Consider the following 12,884-nt stretch of genomic DNA (forward strand, 5'->3'; position numbering starts at 1 on the left):
AAAAGAACAAATGTAAAACACAAGTGAGATTACTAAAACTAGGAACAAGGGAAAAAGGGAAGAAAAATAATACAACCTGAAATCACACCAACTGGACTCAGGTGTTCCCAAAGAACAAAATGGCTGAGCCCTGTCTCTCTCCCTCTCAAATGCCAGAATGGAGAATTGCTTCCCTTCTCCTTCCCAGAAAACCTCAGGCTGTCTGCATACAGCCCCAAGCTAATTGGCTGGCAGCTGTGATTGACAGTCACATAACTGCCCTCAATGGGCTTCTAGTCATTATAATTTGGGCAGGCCCATGTAGGTGTTGGCACATTGTCATGACATGAGCTGCAGCACCATGTCTACAGCTACATCCAGTGGGTGAAGCACCGTGCCAGCATGGGGCTTCTAATTATAGCCAAAGATAGGGTCATAGAAAACTCATAGAAAACTCAAACTTGCAATTAATTCTTTACACTGGGATCATCCTGTTTGTCATTTCCTATAGCACAATACCATTCTGCTACAATCATATACCTCAGCTTATTCAGTCATTCTTCAATTGACAAACATTCCCTTGGTTCCCAAATCTTAGCTACCACAAAGAGATGCTATAAATATTTTTGTAAAATTTTCCCCCTTTTCTCTATTTCATGATTACATGAATTTTATTTTTATTTTATTTTAACTGTTTCCCTCCATCCTATTTCTTTCCCCATGATATTTGCTCTATTAGCTATCGTATTTCACCCTAACCCTCTTTAAAAGGGATTTGCTGCTGCCTGTCCCCTCCCCCAATCTGATCTCCTTTCTTTTGCCCCTCTCTCTTTATCCCCTTCCCCTCCTATTTTCCTGCAGGGTTCAATTACTCCACCCAATTGAGTGAGTATGTTATTCCCTCCTTGAGCCAATTCTGATGAAGTTGAGGTCTTTGAGCCAATTCTGATGAGTGTGAGGCTCATTTACTGCCCAGATTAAATAGATTACTCCATGCAATTGGGTGAGTCTGTTAATCCCTCCTTGAGGCAACTCTAATGAGTTTAAGGTCTTTGAGCCTATTCTGATGAGTGAAAAATTCATTTACTGCCCTGCTCCTCCCCCATTTCTTCCCCCACTCCATAAGCCCTTTCCTTTTTCTATCATGTAGGATTTCACCCCATGCTACTTCTGCCCTTCCCCCTCCCCCCTCAATTTAACCCTAAATATCTGATCATGGGGCAGCTAGGTTATACAAAGCATCCACCCTGGACCCAGGGGGATCCCAGCCAAAACCATGTCTCAGTCACAATACAGTCACCCCCTGCAAGACCCGAGGTATGTCCCCCAACTCCAATTTTTTAAGGTTCTCTATGGTCTTTTATCTGAAAGTCAAATATGCCATTCAGTTCAGGTCTTTTCATCATGAATACCTGAAAGTCCTCTTTTTTATTAAAATCCCATTTTTTCCTCTGAAAGATTATGATCAGTTTTGCTGGGTAGGTGATTCTGGGTTGTAATCCCATTTCATTTGCCCTCTGGAATTTCATATTCCATGCTCTCTGGTCCTTTAATGTAGAAGCTGCTAGATCTTGTGCTATCCTGACTGGGGCTCCACAGTACTTGAATTTTCTTTTTCACAGTTTGCAATATTTTCTCCTTGACCTGAGAGCTCTGGAATTTGGCTATAATATTCCTAGGAGTTTTCATTTTGGGATCTCTTTCAGGAGGTGATCAGTGGATTTTTTCAATTTCTATTCTACCTTCTGCTTCTAGAATATCAGGGCAATTTTCCCTGACAATTTCTTGGAAGATTATGTCTAAGCTCTTTCCTTGATCATTGTTTTCAGGTAGACCAATAATTTTCAAATTATCTCTCCTGGACCTATTTTCCAGGTCAGTAGTTTTTCCAAGAAGATATTTCACATTGCCCTCTATTTTTTTATTCATATGAATTTACATAATTGTGCCTTGGTTTCTCATAAAGTAACTAATTTATTCAATCCTAATTCTTAGGCAATTATTTTCATCACAGAGCTTTTACCATTTGGGTAATTTGGCTTTTCAAGGTGTTGACTTTTTTCTCATATCTTTCCTGCATCACTCTCATTTCTCTTTCCATTTTTTTCCTCTATCTCTCTAACTTTATCTTCAAAGTCCTTTTTGAAAGCCTCTATGACCTGAGACCAATTCATATTTTTCTTGGAAGCTTTAGATACAGGCGCCCTGATGCTGACATCTTCCTTTGAGGGTGTAGTTTACTCTTCCTTGTCACTAAACAAACTTTTGATGGTCCTCACCTTTCTCTGTCTGCTCATCTTGCCTTTCTTTTATCTGACTTTTAGCTCCTTAAAGTGGGGCAGTTTCCAGGCTGCAGTACCCCAAACTTCAGACATGCCAGGGAGTAAGATTTAAGGAGAAGCAGGTTCTTCACTTGCCTGGCCTGTTCCCTGGTCCATAGATGACCCCAGACCAACTTGCCAATCAACCAGATTTGTGCGTTGTGGTTGTTCAGCTCCTATGAGTTAGTGCCCCTCCCCCACCTGGGCCACTGCTACTCAAGCCTACCTCCTGGTTCCCAGCAGGGGTGAAGAACCCAAGTTCTGCCTCAGCACCAGCACAGACCCCTGTAATCTCTCCTTTGTGAAGGGCTCAGCACTCTCCCCACACTGTGAGCTTAGTTCTAGACAACACTGGTGCTTCAGCTGATTCAGAGGCTCTGGGGGTCTCTTTCTGTGTACTTTCAGGCCTTCCTGGTACTGGATCTGTGTCAGGGTGACTGTGGGGTCGGGCTCCACTTCTGTCTCAGCACAGCAGCTCCATCCTTCTGAACTTTCAAGCTGTCCTTGGTTACAAGATGCTTTCAGCACATCTTCTGTGTGTTTTGCTGCTCTAGGAATTGTCCTATGGCATTATTTGGATGTTTTGTTTTGTTTTGTTTTGAGCAATCATGCCATGAGTTTGAGAGCTCAATGCCTTTCCTCCCCCATCTTGGCTCTACCCCGGAAGTCTACATTGTGTTTTTTTTTTTTTGAACAAAACATTTTACTTTAATGTAATCAAATTTATTAGTTCTACTTCCTGTAATTTTCTCTGTCTCTTGTTTGGTCACAAATTCTTCCCCTATTCATAAATATTTCTTATGTAAAAATTTTTCCATGTTCCTTTAATTTGCTTATATCTTACCCTTAATATCTAACCTATATGTACATTTTGTCCTTATCTTGATATACAGTGTAGGATGTTGGTTTATACCTTGTTTCTTTCAAAATTATTTTCAGTTTTCCCAGAAATTTTGTCAACTGGTGAGATATTTTTCCAACAACTGGCATTTTGTGGTTTATAAAACACAAGATTACTTAAATAATTTGATGTTTATTGTGTACCTAATCTATTTCAATGATCCACCACTCTATTTCTTAGCCAGTACCAGATTGCTTTCATGATTATAATATAATTTGAAATCTGTTTCTGTTCGGCCTGCATTGCTTTATATTATTTTTTCATTGAGTTCCTTGATATTATTGAGCTTTGTTCTTCCAGATTAATTTTGTTATATTTTTCTAGCTCTATAAAAATTTTAATAGTTTAATTGACATGGGGCAGAATAACAAATTAATTTTGTAGAATTGTTTATTTTTTATTATTGTGGCTTTGTCTGACCCATGAGTAATTCTCTGATTTTCTAGATCTGGTTTGTTTGTATAAAGTATTTTGTAATTGTGTCTATGTAGTTCTTGGGGTTTGCCTTGGTAGGTAGACTTTCATGTATTTTATATTGTCTGCAGTTATTTGTTTGTATCTTTAAATAAAAGTATTTTGTTATTTTCTGTTACATGAAAGGATGGTTTTCAAAATTGTTTTCATGGATTTTTAGCTCCAAATTTTTCTCCCACCATCCTTTCCCTCCCTCATCCCTAAGATGGAAAGCAATCTGATATAGCTTATATATGTCCAATCACACTAAACATATTTCTGCTTTAGTCATATTGTGATATAAGAATCAGAACAAAAGGGAAAACCTCAAAAAAGAAAGAAAAACCAAAAGCAGAAACGAGTATGGTTCAATCTTTATTTAGAATACAACAGTTTCTTTTTTCTGGATGTTGTAAACATTTTCTATTATGAGTTCTCTTTGAAATTGTTTTGGATCATTACACTGCTGATAAGAGCAACTCTATCACTGTTTTTCATCACACAATGTTACTGTTACTGTGTACAATGTTCTCCTGGTACTGCTATTCTCAGTCAGCATCAGTTCATGTAAGTCCTTCCAGGTTTCTCTGAATTCCTCCTGCTCATCATTACTTTTCACATTGATTTTAAAAAATTTTATGTTCTAAATTTTCTTGTTCCCCCCTCTTCATTCATCCCTATTAAATCCAGCAATTCAATATAAGTCATACATGTGCAGTTATGCAAAATTTCTTTTCATTAGTCATGTTGTGAAAGAAAATAGACAAAATACCTTTAGAAAGAGGAGCTAACAAATAAAATTATAGTTCCATCTGTATTGATACCATCAGTTCTATCTCTGTTGATGGTTTACACTTTTCATATGTCCTTCTGATAGCATCCTGCTCATCATTTCTTTCATAATTTCTATTGTTAACTGTATTACCCTCCATATTAATACCTCCCCTTGGTATTTACTCTATCATCTATCTTCCTTCACCCTATCCCATCTCGACAGTGTTTTGCTTTTTACTGCCCCTCCCCCAATCTCCTCTTCCTTCCATTACTCATCCCCTTTCCCTTCCACTTTTCCACAGGGCAAGATATATTATTTTCCCCTCTTGAGTGTGTATGTTATTCCCTCTTTGAGCCAATTCTGATGATAATTTCCTTGAACATGGTGTCTTGGCTCTTTTCTTTACCATGGCTTTCAGGTAGTCCAATAATTCTTAGATTATCTCTCTTGGATCAATTTCCAGGTCAGTTGTTCTTTCATATGAGTTATTTCACATTTTATTCTAATTTTTACAGTTTTTTGATTCTGCTTGACATATTTTTGGTGTCTCATGGCAGTCATTAGCTTCCATCTACCCAATTTTAATTTTTAGGTATTAATATCCTCAGTAAGCTTTTGCACCTCCTTTTCCATTGGTCAATTTTTTCCTCCAATTCAACCAAATGTATTTTTTTGGAAATTGTTTTCTTCAGTCAATTTCTGTGCTTCTTTTTCTAGCATAACTCTCATTTCTCTCATTTCTTTTTCCATTTTTTCTCTCTACCTCTCACATTTGTTTTTTTTTTTCTCTCATTTGGTTTTTGTTAAAAGCTTTTTGAGCTCTTCAAAGAAGACTTTTGGTCTTAGACAAAATCATCTTTCCCATTAAGTCCTTCACTGTAGGCCTTTCAACAAACTTAAGTGAATTTGTGTTTTGGTCTTCCCTTTCACTATAGAAACCTTCAATGGTACAGGGTTGTTTTTGTTTCATACTCATATTATAGCCTATTTTTAAGCTTATAAAGTTGAAGTCTGCTTCTGGAGCACAGGAGTTACTATTGCAAGTATCTTACCACTTTCAGCTGCACCACTTTCAACTGTGCTGAGCTATAGCTGTGTTGAGTTGTTCTAGATATTTTCCAAAAATATATATATTTGATTCATTCTAGAATTCCCATCATTCCATGAGTAGAAATCTAGATCACTAGTACATAGGTTGTAGAATGAGACCTCTTTCAACCTTTTTTGAAAATTCTTGTGGTTTTCACTCTACTACTCTTTCTCCCATATTTCCATGATTTTAGACATAATTGGCAACAGCTTGGCAATAATTTCAGTAGTTAATTCCTTTAGTAGCCAAGGATGTCATTTACCTATACAAGTTAACTTGAAATAAACAATAGGAACTTGATAGTATCCTTATTCATCTAGGATATCAACTCCCTATAAGTCATTTTTGCTTTTTCTTTTCCAAGGCAGAGGTAATTTTCCTTGCTAAAGAAAACAGAACTATATATGAATTATATCTACTTTATTTCTGTTGTCGGTTATCATTTTTCTTTCAAATCAACCAAAGCTGTTTATACTTTATTTGAACTTCATTTTCAATTGAAATAGCTTTTTTTAAAATGTGTTTTTGATGTCTTTACCTTTTCTTGTCAATCTATGCTAATTTTAAGCTTTACAACTTTAAGGCCATACTATATTCTTGTTTATATTCTCCTTTAAAAAACCTGGTCTAGCTTCTGTCTTCTGTACATCTTCCTTCCAAAATCTAATATGGTCAGTCACGGCCTTCAAAGAGCTTATATTGTATGGGGTACAGGGGAATAACAAAGTGGATATATGAGTAATTAATGTAAAATACATAGAAATTAAAGCAAAGGAATTTCACAGCAATTTGCAAGTTACTAAAAATTTTGTGGATAAGAAAGCCTTCTTCAAGGAAGTAGCCTTTTAACTGAGTCTTTTTTTTTTTTTTTTTTTTTTTTTTTTGCCGGGCAATTGGGGTTAAGGGACTTGCCAGGGTCACACAGCTAGTAAGTGTTAAGTGTCTGAGGCTGGATTTGAAACTCAGGTCCTCCTGAATCCTGGGCCAGTGCTCTATCTACCTGTGCTACCTAGCTGCCCTTAACTGTGTATTAAATGAATTAAGAACTCAAGAATCAAGGAGGCTAGGAAAAATATACCGCCATAAAGGAAAGATTATGCAAAGGTCATCCAAAAAGAGATTTAATATTGTGTATGGAAAATAAGAGGAGGGCATATTGGACTTTAAATTTAGAAAGCACAAGGGGTAAACACAAAGGACAAATTGGCTTGCGTAACTGAAGAATATCTCAGCCTCTCTCTGTCCAGGGAACAAAAAGGAAACATAGATCTGGCAATAGTATAGTTATTAGTATAGTCAATGAAATGGATCAATATTGTACTGTGAGTTGATAAAAAAAAAGTCCTGTGGGGACATTATTATCCAGTTATGTTACTTACATTGATCAAATTAAATAGATGTGCAAAAAATTCCAATTCAGTATGTTCTTCAAATATTGCCAAAGATGCCTTACAGGATTTAGGTGGACTTCACTAATTTTCTAGAGATTATTAAAATAAAATCCTAATTACACCTTTGTTCATCAATATATGCATAGAATTCTTAAATTGTCAAAGATAAATATTATTCAGTAATACAAATATCAACCTCTGGTGATCTGTGGCTAGAATAAACATTGAGGTATTTCATTTCAAAGTCCTAAACATCAATAAAACAAAATGTTGGATCTATTGAATGTAGTATTCTTATAGTCCCTGATATCAAATGAGCTTATTATTACAGCCTTTCTCATGGTTCCAATATCCTCCTGGCCCTGAATCAGAATAAAGACACATTTTTCAAAATGTAATGGAGTCTCTTACTAGTTAAATCTAATAACTTTTGAAGGGATTACTCCATTAATGAAAATAGATGGGGACCCTCCTATTAGTACTTTTATCCCCTTTTATAATCTAGTGCTGAGTTATTTTCAGAAATGTATAGTTGTTCCATCTTCCAAAAGACTGTCACTCCTTCATGAGATTTCTGTTTGCAATGAACTTCAGTTAAAGGGAGACTCAAATGACTCAAAACTCAAGAAAAGACTTTGTTTTTTAATTCAGTTCTCTGACTCACACTGTACTAAATAAGTCTAAGAAAATTATTTAGAAGTATGCAAACCCTCATTCCTAATGGCTGTTATTCCCATTTGGACAAATTGGGACTACTTTCTGAGTTGGTCATTCCTGAACACCTTTTCATTCTTGAAATTCTTTAAACTTTTGGTAGTACATACTGACTACTTTCCATCTAACCTTCTTACATCTCCCACTGAAATGTGTTGAAACTCATGGTGATATATGGTCTGATGTCAGCCCTGTTTCTGCAATTGGAATGCCTTAAAATATAGAGGGGCAGGTAGGTGGTGCAGTGGTGCACTGTTCCTGAGGTTGGGAGGATCTGAGTTCACATCTTACCTCAGACTATTACAATCTGTGTGACCCTGAGCAGGTCACTTAACCCAGATTGCCTCAAACATTCAGGGTCATATCCAGTTGTCCTGATATATATCTTGCCACTGGATCCAGATGGCTTTGGATGAGTGAGGTTCATGACTTTGCACAGCCCTACCTTATTCTAATCCAATTCACTGCAAGTCATAACATTACCATGATGTCATGGTCCTCTTGAAAAACAAAGGACAAAAAACAACAATAAAGGGTCCAGATGAGCCTTGCCACTTTGACTTATTTTCTGGAATGAAGATTAATTTCTTCTAACTTGTTTATGAAGCTGGAGCAGAATTATAAATAAGGTTAATTCCATGCCTAACATAATTTAATCATAAAGGAAACAAAACTTGAAAAATTTCTGACCTCTACTTTTATACCATCTCTTTGCTAGCAAAAGTTCTCCTCATTCTATCACTTTGATGACTGGTGCCCAGGTGTTTTGTCTGTCTAAAAAACTACAATATTCTAACTGGTTAGAACTTCCCATATTCTGCATCTTTTCCCCTCTGACTAATCAAAAAATCTAGTACCTTAGGAACATGTTCTATGCTAAGGAATCTGATGGGCTAATTGGTCTAGTTCTGTAGACAGTTAATTAACTAAAATTTATCCATCACCTAAAAGATTTCAACATGCCAGTGGATCTGGAATCTCATTGATGGTCTTTTCAACCTCTTTGGGTGACTTTTTGATGCCTTCCCAGAAGTCCACCACACATGGGGTCAAACCATAATACATATTCTCTTGACATCCCAAGGACGTATATAACTATATAACTATGTAACTACTTTTCATATTCTGTGAATGTTGGGGGCAGCTAGGTGGCACAGTGGATAAAGCACTGGTCCTGGATTCAGGAGGACCTGAGTTCAAATCTGATCTCAGACACTTGACACTTACTAGCTGTGTGATCCTGGGCAAGTCACTTAACCCTCACTGCCCTGCAAAAAAATCCCCCAAAAAACAAAACATATTCTATGAATGTCATTTCGTTCATTACATACACTTGATACTGCTTCTTTCTATCTTGCCCAAACTATCATTTCTCCAATATAGTCTATTCCCATATACTGGTTTCTTTCCTAATGCCTACAAAAATGCCCAAGTCTTCTTGATCTTAAAAAGTAAAAATTTTTTAAAAAGTAGATCCTCATATTCCCTTCAGCTATTTGTTGCCCTATATCTCTCTGCTCCTTCTAAAATAAATTCCTTTTAAAAAGTTACCTATTGATAATATTTTCAATTTTCCTCTCATTTTCATAATCTTCAATTGTTCTCTCCAAAGTTACCATTGGCATTGTTATTGCTATATTTTACCCCATTATTAAAATCTCAGCCTTCTATCTCGTAAAAAATATCTGGTACTCATATGTAAGTTTAATTGTAATGTTTCTGCTATCCCTGAGAAAAAAAGAATATTTGTTACAAGAACTTTGCTGATAATTGTTACATATTATCTTTGAATTATTCTGCTAGTTTCATCCTAAACAGTATTTGATATACTTTTGTTTTGTTGGTTCTCTCACTGTTTTTTTTTTCTCTCTCTCCTCACTGCTTCTTCTTGGTTAATGAAGCTATACCCTTCTCCATAAGGTTTTACATGAGTTTATATTCTAAGACAGTATTAGTGTATATGTTGATATAATTTTGGAAATCTTAACAAATTCTTTGCAGAATCTAAATCTTAATTATCTGCAACAAATCTCGGGGGGAAAAAACTAATTATTTTTCATAGTGATCTATTTAAAAACAGTTATCATGTCCATGAAAGTGTAATTTGAATAAGTATCTTAAGAAATCATCATCCTTTTATGTTTGGGCTCCACAATAAGTCCCAACTCCTTTTTCATTTCTCCTAGGAGACCCTTTGAACCACTTTTCTATTTAGCTCCAACTTCCCTTTGTCTTCATCTTTCATTTATAGTGAGAATGTCAAGATTAATATTATTTTATTTCTTCTATAGCACATATTTTAGTAGTCATTAGATATTATATTCACATTAACAAAAGCTAAATTAATGTTTAGAGATATTCAAAAGTCTGTGATTTTTAAGTACCCCCTGGATCCCTTTCCACTTCTCTGCCATGATAACTGAAGAAGCAGAAAGGAGTTTCACAGGGCTGAGAGCCATTTTGTATTTTCTTTTCCTTCATGGACTGACATGTTCAATCTTATTATATATTTTAAGAGGTCCATAAAAACACTCCAATTCAAAGAAATGACAATTCGTGACACTAAGTTGAGTAGAATTTGAAATATTTTGGGGGCAGCTAGGTGGTGCAATGGATAAAGCAATGGCCCTTGATTAAGGAGTACCTGAGTTCAAATATGGCCTTAGAAACTTAACACTAACTAGTGGTGTGACCCTGGGCAAGTCACTTAACCCTCATTGCCCCACCAAAAAATAAATTGAAATCTTTTGAAATAATCTACATAAAGTGTGCCTATTGTGAAGAGCATACACCAAAGCTTCTTAAACTGTATGTCATATCCCCATATGTGGTCACGTAACTGAATGTGGGGGTCACACAAAAATTTGGCAGTAAATGCTTGATTTCTCTACCTATTTTTATACATATATGCCCAGGTCATATAAAAATGATTCAGGTGAAATTGAATTAAAAGTGGAAAAAGTTTAAGAAGCCCTGCCATAGACTGTAGCCCTTAACTTGAAGCAGTTATTTAGACAAAATGGCTATATTTCCAACCTTATGATTTTGGAGAAATTTTGATTCTTTTAGAAATTGCAACACTTGAAATTTCAAATTTTGTTGTAACACAAAACTTATTAGGGCACATCTTGAACTGAAACCAACTGTGGCATGTCACTCACAAAACCAAACCCAAGAATTGGAGAGGTTCCACAACTTTGCCTCATTGTTCCATGCTTCACACCAGGCCATATCCACCTAATACTTTAATCTATTTCTGTGGCTATTTTCTCATATTTCTGCTTTTTGTTATGAAATATGATAAGGCTTGGAAATACTTCAGATTTTGAAAGGAGTAATACTATTCATTCCTCACCAAAACAAAACAAAACAAAAAACCCAAAAGAAAAGAAACAGAAACACACGCAAAAAAATCCTCTACAAGCAAATAAGAAAGATAAATAATGAATTCAACATTCAAAACCTTTGTCATGAATTAGAAACTTGTTCTATGTTTATATTTTTGTAATTCCTTCTTTTGATGGGATTTCTGACTCAAATTTTGGGTCTATACCAGATGGTTACAAATTGAAAAATGAATAAAAAGGAAAACAAAATATCTTCATCCCTCTCTCCTCTGGCCATTTGTAGCTAATAAAGACAACAGAGGGCAGATTATTATTGATAATTAATGGAACTTCTTTCTAGCTAGCATGCTAAAAAAAAAATAAAAACAAACCAAAAGGGGCAGCTAGATGGCACAATGGATAAAGCACTGGCCCTGGATTCAGGAATACCTGAGTTCAAATCCAGCCTCAGACACTTAACACTTACTAGCTGTGTGACCCTGGGCAAGTCACTTAACCCTCAATGCCCCACACCCCTCCAAAAGACAAAAAAATATGACCAGGGGACAGACAGGATGTTGCAAATGATTTACTGCAAACCACATCTCCAATCAAATAATTCATATAAAGAACCACACTGTTTATTGTGCTATTTTATAAAAATAAAATTTGACTTTTTAGACCATAATACAGCCTCAATTTAAGTCAATTTCTCCAAGCTATATCCAGAGAATAAATTATGCTATACATGATTATTTGGGATTCATTTCATGTTCAGTCATTTACAGTCATGTCTGACTCTTCTTGACTCCAATTGTGGTTTTCTTTGCAAAGATCCTGGAAATGGTTTGCCATTTCCCTTCCCCAGATCATTTTACAAATGGGAAAAATGAGACAAACCGGGTTAAATAAATTGCCCATGGTCACAAATCTAGAAAGTGACTGAGGCCATATTTGAATTAAAATCTATCTTCTCTAATTTCAGTCTGGACTCTCTATCCACTATATCACCTAATTGCCCCTTGTTTGGTATTTACAAGTATAAAACAAAATAACTTTATTAAGCTAGTCTTTGTCAATCAGCAATGAAATACACAGATATTTATTCAAAAAAAAACTATTCATCAACATTATGGATAACAATCTTAACAGAATCCAATTGAAGATGAATTTATTAGCCCTTGTGAAATTTTTCTGATGCTCATATTTGTGGATGACAAAATACCTACATCAAGACTTAAAATATAACTTCCTCTGTAGGTCCCTGGACATTTAAAAAAAAAAAGTTCAACCTGACAATTCACTATCTATGTTAGGTAAGAATCTTTTTTTTTTTAATGAATCAGTTAAAACAAAGTGTTACTAGGGCCTAAAAACCTTAAATCAATTACTCATTTTAAAATTGGAGACCCCAAAATAAGGGAAAATCACAAGGGAGGTTAAGCTCTTCCCCCACATTAATAAAAAATGCTAAAATAATAAATATTGTTTGACAAAGAACTATAAATAACTTGACTATTCTCAGCAATACAATGATCCAAGACAATATCCAAGGAATATTAATGAAACATACTATACACATCCAAAGAAAGAACTAATGTTGATGGGACAGACTGAAGCTCCTATTTTTCACTTTCTTTCATTTTTTTTCCTTTTATTCAAGTTTTCTTATACAAAATGACAAATATGGTAATGTTTCACATAATCATACATGTATACCCCATATCCAGTTTCCTGCCACCTCAGGTGAGAGGGGAGGGGAGGGAGGGAAGAGGAATAAAAATGTAACCCCAAACCATAAATAAAAATGTTTATCACTAAAAATAAACAAATAAATGAATGAATGGATAAATGAATGAATGAATCATTAAATAAACAAGTAAATATATTAATAGATAGATGAATAAATAAATGAGTAAATAAATAAAGATGAA

Source organism: Dromiciops gliroides, chromosome 3, assembly GCF_019393635.1.
Source record: "Dromiciops gliroides isolate mDroGli1 chromosome 3, mDroGli1.pri, whole genome shotgun sequence".
Lineage (NCBI taxonomy): Eukaryota > Metazoa > Chordata > Mammalia > Microbiotheria > Microbiotheriidae > Dromiciops > Dromiciops gliroides.